The 13,200-nt window shown below is 47.7% G+C and overlaps 1 pseudogene; it reads left to right on the top strand.

The window, feature by feature from the left end:
- Positions 1-11,221: 11,221 nt before the first annotated feature.
- Positions 11,222-12,813, top strand: LOC100345510 (zygote arrest protein 1-like; annotated as a pseudogene).
- Positions 12,814-13,200: the final 387 nt, after the last annotated feature.

Genomic DNA, 13,200 nt, shown 5'->3' with positions numbered 1-13,200 from the left:
CGCGCCGAGCGCCCGAAGCGCGGGAGCCGCGCGCGCCCTGCGGGACGCACCACCTCGCCCTGGCCGCCGAGGGGAAGCTGCGAGAAGCTGCCTGGCAGCCGCGCCGCCCAGGGCCTCCGCCGCAGTTCGCAGCTCTGGGGGTGATGGCATCCTAGAGCCCGTTCTACAGACGGGAGGTCCGTGACCGCCACTCTCCAATAAGGGGTCCCGGGGACTTGGGGATGCCCGCCTTCCCTCCCCCCCCCGGGATGAGCTGGAGTGAGCCAGTCCGGGGAAAGAAGGGAATGGGGCGGCCCCTCCCGTCACCACACGCGGCCGCTCCGGGCGGCGCATGCGTGCACCCAGAGGGGCGGGGCCACGGGGCTAGTGGCTGGGTTGGGGGCAGGAGCGGAGTCGCGCGGCGGTCTGTGGCCTGCCCGGTTCCCTGTGGTGCCGGGAGCTCGTCTGGACCTAGGGTGATTCCTCAACCGCTCGCGGCCAGGGCTAGGCTGTGCGGGCCCGAGTTCCCTCAGGCACGGGGTTCCGGAGGCCGGGCGCTCCCGGGAGGCGCATCCCAGCTGCGGGTAAAGAGGGCTTGGGCCTGCAGGGCGAGGGCGGCCGGGTGGCGTCTCGCGCGGGCTCTGTCAGAGCGCGCTGGCAGTCCGTCAGCTCCGCTGTGCCCCGACGCAGGCTCCGGTGCTGATGGCGTCGGTCGATGCTGGAGAGAAATTCTAGAACTCAGACCCCCGGGTGTGGGGCGCCAGTCACCCCAGGGGGAGACGGCCGCGAGCCCCCGAAAGCGCAGCGCGAGACGGGGAAGACTGGATGTGATGATTTTAGTGATCCTCTGTGTGTTACAGCTAATCCCTTCCTTTCCCAGCCATAACCGCACCGTACCGAGTGGCTTCGTGTTCATCTCCCCGAGACAGCTTTATGCTAAAAGGCCATGATGGTGGGTGCAGGCTTTCCGCTGTCCCAACAAACCAGAAAATTGTTTTTTTTTAAATGTCTTTCAAACGTAAGGTCCCCCACTAAAAGTTGGTGTGGTTCATTGATGAGCATGCAGTGTATACTGGCTTTGTTAATCAGATGATTACGGTTGTCGTTTTCCTTACATTTGCGTATAATAAATGATTTGGGGTAGACAGAAAGAAAGCAGCACACATTAAAATACACATAATATTTTATCCCTAATGTTTTCTGGTCTTTTTTTTTTTTTTTTTGAAGATTTATTTATTTATCCAAAAGAGTTACAGAGAGAGAGAGAGAGAGGTCTTCCATCCACTGGTTCACTCTCCAGTTGGCCACAACGGCCGGAGCTGTGCCGATCCGAAGCCAGGAGCTTCTTTCAGGTCTCCCTTACGGGTGCAGGGGCCCAAGGACTTGGGCCATCCTCTACTGCTGTCCCAGGCCATAGCAGAGAGCTGGATTGGAAGTGGAGCAGCCTGGACTCGAACAGGCGCCCATATGGGATGCCTGCCCTGCAGGCCAGGGCTTTACCCTCTATGCCGCAGCGCCGGCCCCAATGTTTTCTGTTTCTTTAACCTTTGCATTTCTCTCACGAACAGTCGGAAACAGCCCTACTCTATGGCTAAGAAATTTCCCTTACAAATAGTAAAATCATGGAGTGCTGGCCTACAGGAATTAACTAAGAAGTTATCATGCATTTTAAGATCTTTATGACATCCCTCTATAATCAGAAAAATCTTTGAATTCCCAAGAGTATACTTGATATTGACCATTATACCATTTTATGTTCCGTGTTAAGAAAATGTCAGTGCAATAAACTGTACTTCCAAATATAGAACATATGCCTTTTTATTGGCACGTGTAAGAGAACGCATTCAGCCTTTTGGTTTTCCAAGTTAAACACAAAACTGAGCATGACATTTTATGTTAAAACACTTGAAGCAGACCTCACACAGGTATTGTGTGAGTTAAGAAAGCAATTTGTGGCCGATGCCTTGGCTCACTAGGCTAATCCTCCGCCTTGCAGCGCCAGGTTCTAGTCCCGGTCGGGGCGCCGGATTCTGTCCCAGTTGCCCCTCTTCCAGGCCAGCTCTCTGCTATGGCCCGGGAGTGCAGTGGAGGATGGCCCAACTGCTTGGGCCCTGCACCCCATGGGAGACCAGGAGAAGCACCTGGCTCCTGCCTTTGGATAGGCGTGGTGCGCCGGCCGCGGCAGCCGTTGGTGGGTGAACCAACGGCAAAGGAAGACCTTTCTCTCTGTCTCTCTCTTACTGTCCACTCTGCCTGTCCAAAAAAAAAAAAAAAAGGCAATTTGTTTAAAAAAATTTTTTTTTTAATAAAGCAGTTTGTAGGGGCAGGCATTTAGCACAGTGGTTAAAACCTTGCCCGGGACGCCTGCATCCTAATCTGACGTGTCTGCTTCCATTCCTGGCACCAGTTCTAATCCTGCTCCCTGATAGTGTGTACCCTGGGAGTCAGCACATGCTGGCTTGAACACCACTCAAGTCCCTGCCACCCACGTGAAAGGCCCAGAACCAGTTCCCAGCTCTTGACTGCAGCTCAGCCCAGCCATGGCTGTTGCAGGCATTTGGGAAATGTGCCAGGAGATGGAAGATACCTATCTCAGGTCTATCAGCCTTTCAGTTAAAATAGAAAAGAAAAAAAGCAGTTTGTAATATTAAGCATGACAGTTTTACCTTCGAGTGCTAGTGGGCACATTGTGGATTTACTGCTATTTAAAATCCCATCAACCTGGGGTCAGTGCTGTGGCTCACTTGGTTTAGCCTCCACCTGCGGCGCCGGCATCCCATATGGGCACTGGGTTCTAATCCCAGTTGCTCTTCCAGTCCAGCTCTCTGCTGTGGCCTGGGAAGGCAGTGGAGGATGGCCCAGGTGCTTGGGCCCCTGCACCAGCATGGGAGACCAGGAAGAAGCACCTGGCTCCTGGCTTCGGATCGGCGTAGGTCTGGCCGTAGCAGACATTTGGGGAGTGAACCAACGGAAGGAAGACCTTTCTGTCTCTCTCACTGTCTATAACTCTACCTGTCAAATAAATATTAATATTAAATATTAAAAAAAATCCCATCAGCCTGTCAGAATTTGTTAAATGTCATAAGCGGGGCAATGTCAGTGTGGTATATACAGTGAGTCTTACAGCACTAGTGTCAGCAAGACTTGGAGGCAGAGTCACACAGAACACTCCTCAGAGTCTCAACAACTACGGCTTCTTGGCCAATAATGGAAAAATCAAAGTTATTTTCACTTGGATAATAGATATTCCCATTAAGTCTAAAAAGTTGACATTCTGAAGTTATGGGGAGAAAAAAGTGTACCAGAGGACTTAAAGGTGACCAACTTGTAAAGGTAAACAGTGAAAATAGCTTTTAGCAGAAGATAAAATGTCCATATGTCTGCACAGATAAATAGGTAATTCGTACTCTTATGACTCAAGATGACCCCCATCAGGGTAATAATACCAGTTCATTAAACAGAAGCTTTGCATTTCTTTTCTATAGCTCATGCATGTGCCACCCCCAAATATAACACTTCTCCCGAGGAGATTCAAAGCACATGAAAAGGATAGAATACTTATGTCAGAGGCACAGGCAGGCTCAAGATCTATGGCAAAAGCAACTGAGAACCCAAAGGACATTGTCAGTGGGCAGGATTGGCCAGTAGTGATTTAGCTATTTCATGTAAAAAAATCTAGAAAGCACAAGAAAGGAAAGTGTAAATTACTCCCCCCCCAGTCCTGTACCCATAAGCAACCACTACTGAAATCCTTCCAGACATTGTCATATATTTTAGTTCTTCAGGGTCAGTAATTAATAGGCTCTATGCTTAGTACCCCATTCTTTGTACCAAAATTTAGTTTGGTATTGTTGCACATTTGTTTCCAGTTTTAACAGTTGTGTACAATGCTACAATGAAGAGAGGTAGTTTTAAAACTGCATATAATGTATTGTTCTGTCCTATTCTTTAAGTTAGAACCTGTCCCATATCTCATTTAGCACACTGTATTAGCACACAAGGAGTTAAGAGGACTTAGGTCAGGGATTCTCACTTCTGTAGGTCTCTGGAGACTAGCATGTTTCCATTTCCAGCCACTTCTATTGGCCAGAATCCTGTCTCATGACTAACCACAAGGGAGGCTGGGTAATGTAGTCTTCCTACCTGTCCAGGAATAAGAAATGGCACTGATGGCATTTTGCCAGTTTCTGCCATTTGTTGCTAAAAAAAAAAAAATTCTACAAATTTTACAGGATATTTTCATGCATATGAGGGATCAAACAAAAATTCCAGAAAAATCTTTACTCAATAGATACCTGTTGAATTTTGGATTATTAACTTCATATGAAAAGAATGGTGTTTTTGGCCTGCGCCATGGCTCACTAGGCTAATAATCCTCTGCCTTGCGGCGCCGGCACACCGGGTTCTAGTCCCGGTCGGAGCACAGGATTCTGTCCCAGTTGCCCCTCTTCCAGGCCAGCTCTCTGCTGTGGCCCGGGAGTGCAGTGGAGGATGGCCCAAAGTCCTTGGGCCCTGCACCCCATGGGAGACCAGGAGAAGCACGTGGCTCCTGGCTTCGGATCAGCGCGGTGCAGCGGCTGCAGCAGCTGTTGGTGGGTGAACCAACGGCAAAAGGAAGACCTTTCTCTCTGTCTCTCTCTCTCTCACTGTCCACTCTGCCTGTCAAAAAAAAAAAAAAAAAACAAACAAACAAAAAAACAAACTCTTGGGGCCAGCACTGTGGCAAAGCAAGAAAAACCACTGCCTACACCACCAGCATCCTATATGGGGGCCAGTTTGTGTCCCAGCTGCTCCCTTTCTGATCCAGCTCCCTGCTAATGGCCTAGAAAAAAGCAGGAGAAGATGGCCCAAATGTTTGGGCCCCTGCCACCCACATGGGAGATGGGAAGAATCTCCTGGCTCCTGCCTTTGCCCTGGCCCAGTCCTAGATGTTGCAGCACTCTCTGGAGTGAACCAGCAAATGGAAGCTTCCAGCTGTGACTCTGTTATAATGGACATGAAAAGCTGACCATGACAATGCATTTTATTTACGTCTGTGTCTACCCTCAAAACACTAACAGACACTTTATATGCAAAGCTAACACTAGTGGAATTAGTCACAATTGGAACAGAGATTTGGAGAAGAGGTCTTTGTGTACCAGGATAGCTTGGGGAAACTTCTGTTTTGTTTTGTTTTGTCTTTTTATTTACGTATTTATTTGCAAGGCAGAAGTACAGAGAAGGAAGGAGAAAGAGAGATTTTCCATCCGCTAGTTCATTCCCTTAATGGCCATAATGGCCAAGGCTGGAGTCAGACCAGAGCCAGGAGCTTCTTCCAAGTGCCCCCACGTGAGTGCAGGTGCCCAAGTACTTGGGCCATCTTGTACTGCTTTCCCCAGTTGCGTTAGCAGGGAGCTGGATTGGAAGTGGAGCCGCCTGAACTTGAACCAGTGCCCATATTGGGTGTGGGCACTGCAGCTGAAGGCTTCACCTTCTATGCCACAGTGCCAACGCCTGGGGGAAGCTTCATGAAGAGTGTGGATGTGAAGGAAATGGTTCTTGAAGGGAGGAGAGAAAATCCCAGACAAGAGAGGTTAGTCAGAATATCAGTTTTGCTGAGTAAGAAGTTGCACATTTTAGAGCTGGATTGAAAGAGGAGCAGCCAGGACTAGAACTGGTGCCTATATGGGATGCCGGTACTTCAGGCCAGGGCTTTAACCCGCTGCACCACAGCGCCAGCCCCTCAATGACTTTCTTAAAGATCCCTCATATGCATGAATTCCAAACATTTTGCACCAAAATAATGTTTTAATTCCATTTTCCATGAACTATTGAAAGTACCCTCATAAATTCCTCTTTTGGAATTGGTTGAAGCAGAAGACACAATTGTTGGGTCTAAATTCAGAACTTCTCAATTTTAATGTCATGTCAATTTTAATTTTCTGATTTAATTAGTTTCCTAATTAGAAGGGGTTAAATTAATTAACCTCATTATTTACTATATATTTAATGATTTCTTCTCTATAGGGAGTTACTTAATTTTCAATAATTGGAAAGCTTATGACAAGAGGGAATACTGCCAAGTTTTACATTTATTGTTTTATGATCAGTGGCAGCACAGATCAAAGGGACTTTAGGTGAGATATCAAATACATGCAAAGGTTAGTTCCCTCTTGTTTTGAAACACAATGCATGCAATCATTTCTATCAAATTAGAACTCAATGAATATATCCTTTACTTAAGGATAAGATACCCTAGAACATAGGATTTCATATTATAAAAAAGAACCATAACCTATGATCTTAGTTACAGACAAATAATAAAGCATTGAATAATACAAAAAGAGAGGGATGTTTCTGCAATTACAATCTGGTATAAATGACAAAATATTTAGTTTCTTTCTTAGACTTGTCAATAGATTGAATGGATGACATTTGGGGAAGATCTAATAAAATAATAAGCCTAGTATCTATTTGGCTTGTGGAAATCGAACTGGCTTTGTTACTTCAAGTTTATGAATGTAAAAATACAAATAATTTATGTACAACTATGTTTCAATGTAGTGATATGTTCTTACAGAACAAAAATGAAGCTGCATCTACAAAAAACACTAAATTTGTTTTCTCTTCCCTCTTTTGAAGTGCCTTGGAATATAGTTTTGAATAGCCAGTCCTCTGCAGGCAGTTTCCCACTTATCTGTGTCTCTTTGTTGCCCCTTGTCCATAGCTGTACCACCTAGGTCTACTAAGAGGTTACATGAGGAAAGCTGGGGCAGTGGTACAACTTTAAACAAGTCCAACATATTTAGTAAATTAAAGGAAATCCATTTCAGCTGAACAAATATTTATGGAGTGCTTAGGTACATTGCAAATGGGTCTGCCTACGAATCAAGATACAACTGTAGAACTGACTCAGTTCCAACCAATAAGAGCATACTGAATTCCAATGTGAGGGGTATAGTTTGGCAAAGCAGTTCAGATTCTGCTTGGGACACCCACATCCAATACTGGATGCCTGGGCTTGAGTGCTGGCTCTTTTGCTTCTGATCATGCTTCCCACTAATGTGTACTCTTGGGAAGCATCAGATGATGGCTCCAGTTGTTGGTTCCCTGCCTCCCATGTGGGAGGCTTGAATGGAGTTCCAGGCTCCTGACTTTGGCTTGGCCCAGTCCTTATTCTTGCCATATTTGGGGAGTGAGCACTCAGATGGAAAATTTTCTCTCTCAACCTCTCTGTGGGTGTGGCTGTGGGTCTACCTTTCAAGTAAAATTAAAAAATAAATAAAAATTTTAAATGCCTACATGAGTGACTTAGCGTAATGGACTTTAAAGTGAGAGGATGCCATAGGGATTGGAAGGTTTAGAGAGGTTGTCTTTGAGGAAGTCAGTCTCGGGAGAGCTCCAAAGAAAAAAGGAGAAGGAAGAGGAGGAGAAGGAGGAAGAAGAGGGAAAAAGAGAGAGATGCCAATCTTGTATGGAGGAGCAGCCTGAGCAGAGGCTTGGACCAGGGAATGAATTTGGTGTGAATTGACTAGAGGAAGATGTGGGGTGTTGTGGAAGAGACACACACAAAGAAGTAGATGGAAGACCTTCAGAAAAAAATGCTCCAAAGAAACAATAATGGTCCATTTCTAATCAGAATGCATCTATTTTAAACTCTTAGCAAAAAAAAAACTTACAAGCTGAAATTGAGACCATAGAAACTGGTCTTTGGTTTGGTTCCATTTAGAAAATATCTTCCCCTGTTCCATTTTTTGTCAGGCCAAATGGTACTACAAGTTCCATGATAGCCAAAGAAGTATTGCCCAAATGCTATGCTTACTCACTGCTCTGGTTCCCTAACTTCCCACAGCTTCCCACTGCTTATAGAGTGAAGTTCAATCCACTTAGCTTTAGTTCTGTGCCAGAGACCTCCATCATCTCCTGCTTTTCTCCATACAGCCACCTTCCTACTGGATCACCTTCCCATACCAGACTCACCTCCTGCCGCTCTCCTTGTTTAAGCTGTCTTCCCACCAGACTCTGGGCTATGTGACTTTCTCCAAACGCACTCCAAACCTTCCCTCTGCAGCCTTGGCTTCATTCCACTGGAAATGGACCTCTACACATATCTGCCACACGTATCTACTCCCTGTGGAATACTCAAACAGCCCATTCCATAAAACATCTTTCACGTCTTGGCAGAGAATTTCTTTGATCCCTTCTAATTGTGGTTATTCGTAAATAGAAATAAATTCTGTAACTAGAAGCTCTTTGGCATGGACCAAAGATGATTCACTCAACCAAGTATGAGTTCATGTCAACCAATGTGACAGCTGGTATGATGCTTCTATAAATGGTGCTTTAGTTTCAGAGTCAGGAGTACAAGTAGGCCTTATTACCCCCTACATATTGCCCTACATGCTTAGGATGATGCTTTTTGTGAAGAGGATGATGGATAAATATTTAAGGGATGGATAGTGCATTTTGAATGAATTGACCTCATTGTTAGGGATTTTTTTCACTTTAGTTTTAAGTCATTATACAGATTTTTTTTAAAGGTTTCTTTATTTGAAAGAGTTTCAGAAAGAGAGAGAGAGAAATACAGAGAAGGAGATATCTTCCATCTGCTGATTTACCTCCCCAAATGGCTGCAATGGCAGGGGCTGGGCCAGGCCAAAGCCAAGAGCCAGGAAATGCCATCTGTGTCTCTCATGTGGGTGGTAGGGGCCTAAGTACTGGGGCCATCTTCCACTGCAATATGAAAACAGCCATAGATACTATGTGTACAAATGAGTAAGGCTGCATTATAATAAAACTTTATGTACAAAAACATGCAGCGGGCCAGACTGAGCCTGTGGGCACTGGTTTACCAACTCTGGGTTGTAGCTTTCATGGTCATGAACTAGCAAGCAGAAGAAATGAAGAGAAACAGCCAACAGGTGTTCACAAACTATCCCGCCTCCTGACCGCTAGTACAGCTTGCTTTCTACTTCACTGTGATAACTTTGCCGTCTCCAGAGGTCTGTCTGAATGCTTGACCATCAAGAAAACATGGGAATTAGGGCTAATTAATTAGTCAAGACTTTGAAATCCATAGAGAAAAGGGCCTCATATTAAGTGCAAACTATCATCCTAAGTAATATATTTGTGGCACTTTCATTAAATTTTCTCTCAAATCTCGAAAAATATGTATCTCCTGGCTGCCAAGATTTTCATCTTAGTATAATTATGAAGGTTCCCCAAATAATGATTTTCCAGTTTGTGATACTCAGTGGGGTACAATGCCAGCTGCTGAGGCTTGCTGGAGCTGTTTAATTTGAAATTTATTAGCACAGCACAGGTGAAAATGAGTAAGTCTTGCACAGTGATATTTGTTCCTAGTGTATCAAATATGCATGCCTATTGTTTAGTAAAGCTCATAGAGAAAACAACAGCTAAACCACTCTAAACAGTTAATTCAGTGTTCATCAAGATAAAAATAGAGAGAAAGACTTCTGTGGTCATTTTCATTATCAAAAATAAGACATTTCAACATGTGATAACAGTTTTTATGAAAACATTCACACAGAGAAGAGGGTAAAAAGCTAGGTATGTGATTCATGAAATGCATGTGTATTTACATATTTATAAAATAAGTAGAATTATTTTTTAGTCTTTTGACATGAACAAAAGTATTTGAGCTTTATGCTTAGCCCAAATTTAGGAACTATGAATTTAAAACGATGTTGATGAGTCATTCCTTATTTATGAACATTTTATTCCCAGTTAATACTCAAGACACATTTTTAAAGATATTAAAAACCCAACTACATGGAAGTTCTAATACTGTACTACATTTCAACAGTAGGGTTCACAAGAAATTCTCTTCTGTTGTATAACATTTCATTTTCTTCAGTTAATTTATTCAGAAACACAAAATTGAGTAAGAATATTACTAGCTGGGTGGGTATTTTAAGTCATTGGTTGAGATGGGCATATCTCCATCAAAGCATACCTTCTGTTTCTTTCCTGTGACTTTTTAAAAAATATATACATCTTATATCCTCCATACTTCTGGTTAATCTATTTATTTATTTATTTATATGGGAGGCAGATACACAAAGAAGGAGCTCCTAATCACTGATTTACTCCCCAAACGCCTGCAGCAGCTGAAGTTGAGCCAAGTTGTAGCTGGGAAGCAGGAACTCGATGCAGGTGGATGCAAGCACACAAGCACCTGAGCCGTCACTGGCTGCCTCCGAGTGTTGGCAGCAGGAGGCTGGCATCAGCCGTGGAGCTGGGAAGTTGGACCCAGGAGCTCTGACATGGGATGAGGCTACCCCAAGTGGCCTCTTAACCACTGCACCAAATACCTGCCCCAATAATTGCTATTCTACCACACTTTAACTTCTCACTATTAAAAAAAAAAAAAAAGAATTAAAGAATTCCGGGTTTCTCTCTTGTGTGTTTTTCTTTCATAAATAGCGTTCTATTCTTATTTGCATGGATACAATATTTCCTCAAGGCCGGCGCCGTGGCTCAATAGGCTAATCCTCCACCTTGCGGCGCCGGCACACCGGGTTCTAGTCCCGGTCGGGGCGCCGGATTCTGTCCCGGTTGCCCCTCTTCCAGGCCAGCTCTCTGCTATGGCCAGGGAGTGCAGTGGAGGATGGCCCAGGTGCTTGGGCCCTGCACCCCATGGGAGACCAGGAAAAGCACCTGGCTCCTGGCTCCTGCCATCGGATCAGCGCGGTGCGCCGGCTGCAGCGGCGGCCATTGGAGGGTGAACCAACGGCAAAGGAAGACCTTTCTCTCTCTGTCTCTCTCTCTCACTGTCCACTCTGCCTATCAAAAAAAAAAAAAAAAAAAAAAAAAAAAAAAAATTTCCTCTTACTTGAAAACATCCAAAGGGGTTTTGTTAACTTTTCCTTTCCCTCCATTATCTCTGTTTGCCCCTTTATTTTCCTGTTTGTGTTTATCTCTTAGATGTTAGAGACTTTCTCCAGGTAATCAGTTATCTCTCCCTGTGGGGATTCTGCAGCTGCCCCCAACAATGGTCATTGGAAGAATAACCAATGATGACTCCAGAGGTCCTGCTGGAGCTAATTTATATAATATATATAATCCACTTCCCGCGGGATCCCCCGTCTTACCTCAGCTCCGAATAGTGAATCGTCAGGTCCCCAGGAATTCCATTGGCTTGCCAGTAGCATCCCACAGCTGTGGTCAGTTCTTCCCTTTTCCTTCAGGGAAAGTTAAGGGAAAGGGTCCCAGAGTTCTCGCCAAATGTACCTGATTGCTCTTTGCTTAAGGGCTCCTTGGCAAGGTCAGTAGCTTCTGAGCCCTAGGTGAGGGGCCTTGGCTCCGGAAATAGCTCAAATCAAGTCCATTCACTAGGAAAAAAATGTGGTTGTTAATTAGACATGAGCGGCTGGAGAAGGCCACAAACCTTCCCCAAGGGAGAAACTCAGGTAGCAGGTAGACACTATTGTGCGAGAGGTGCTATAGAACACAAGTGGAAGTCTGCAGTTGAATACATTAGTGTGGAAGGAGGCTGCGCTGGGGGACGAGGCGCTGGACGCTTACCCGTACCCGCTGTGCGCCCCTACTCGTGCCCGTACCCCTACCCGCCGCCCCCAAGGGCAAGGGCGCTGCGGCCCCGAGACGGGGGCTACCCTGCCGCCGCCGCCGCCGCCGCCTCGTCCTCCGCCCCGGGCTACGGGCAGCTGACGGCTCCCAGCGGGCGCAGCTCGGGCCCTGCTGTCGCAAGTGAGGACTGGCCTCGGCCCGCGGCCCCGCAAGCCCAGCAGCCGCGACGTGGCCGTGCAGGTGAACCCGCGCCGCGACGCCTCGGTGCAGCGCTCGCTGGGGCGGCGCACGCTGTCCCGCGCAGGGGCCGCGGCCCCGAGCCCCCCGCTTCCCCGCAGCCCCGCGCACCGTCGCCTTCGCCATGTACTGGGCGGTGGTCTCCCGCCGCCTCGCTGGAGGGGACCGAGGTGGCGGCGGCGGCGAGGCAGAGGCCCGGGGCGCTGCCCGCCGGGCCCCAAGGTCCCGAGGACGGAGAAGCGACGGCCACGGAGACGTCCCAGCCGCCTGGGTCTCAGGAGGGGGACGAGGCCCAGGCCGCGGTGCGGGCGAGCTGGGAGCAGACCGCCGACCAGCCGGGGCTGTGGCCGCGGGAGGCCCAGGGAGGCGAGGCGGCCCCCGAAAGCCCCCGACGGCCCCGAGCAGCCGCTGGCGACGGGAGGGCCCCGGGCGGACGGCGGTGACCGAGGCCAGACGACGACGGCTCCCGAGGGGTCGTCGCCGGGGAGCGTGGGGCCGGGCAAGGAGCGCCCGCGCCTCCAGTTCCTAGAGCAGAAATACGGCTGTTATCGCTGCAAGGACTGTAACATCCGCTGGGACAGCGCCTACTGCGGGGTGTGCAGGGCACTCACAAGGTTGACTTCAGTTATGCAGAACATGTCGCAAGTCTTCCAACCCTTGCCGCGTGGAGAACATCACCTGCCAAAGTTGTAAAGGACCTAGATGTTCCTGCCCGGTGAAACTTAGCCTTGTGGTCCCTAAACGGCCCCATCGTCAAGATGTAAAGGCAAACGCCTATCCTGTGACAGCACGTTCAGCTTCAAGTACAGCATCGAGCCAGTGCAGAGCAGGGCCCGGCTGCAGCGTGGTGCAGGGCAGGCCCTGGGCGTCCTCCCAGGATCTCCCCTCCCTCACAGGACTTCTGAGGCAGTATGTTTTGACAGAGCCTCCAAATAAAGGTATTGCACACCAAAGCCTTGCCCTTGGTCCATGACCTTGTTAAGTGGGTCTCGGCCATCTCCTCAGCGCAGCTTAAGGGAATCCTCCCTGCCCTGGGTCCAGGGAACTGTTGGGTCCTATAACACAGTGCTGATAAAGTCCTGGGAGGAATTCCACAAACCCCAGCCCAGAGAGCCCTCCATCCAGCAGTATTTTAGAAGGGTCGGGAGAGGAGAAACGAATCTGCAGAAATGTCAGTCTGAATGCAGACTGGGTGCTCAGTTCTCTGATGAGATGCCTGCCTGGTCAGTCAGGTGCATTTTCCGCATTAAATTTTTTAAAATTTTATTTATTTGAAAGAGATAGAGATAGAGATAGAGAGAGAGAGGTCTTCCATCTGCTGGTTCACTCCCCAAATGATCACAACAGCCGGAGCTGAGCTGATCCGGAGCCAGGAGCCAGGAGCTTCTTCCAGGTCTCCCATGTGGGTCAGGGGCCCAAGGACTTGGGCCATCTTCTACTGCTTTCCCAGGCCAC

This window comes from Oryctolagus cuniculus, chromosome 7 (genome assembly GCF_964237555.1).
Source record: "Oryctolagus cuniculus chromosome 7, mOryCun1.1, whole genome shotgun sequence".
Taxonomy (NCBI): Eukaryota; Metazoa; Chordata; class Mammalia; order Lagomorpha; family Leporidae; genus Oryctolagus; species Oryctolagus cuniculus.
The sequence above is the reverse complement of the archived record's forward strand: the minus strand, read 5'-3'. Positions and strand labels throughout refer to the sequence as shown.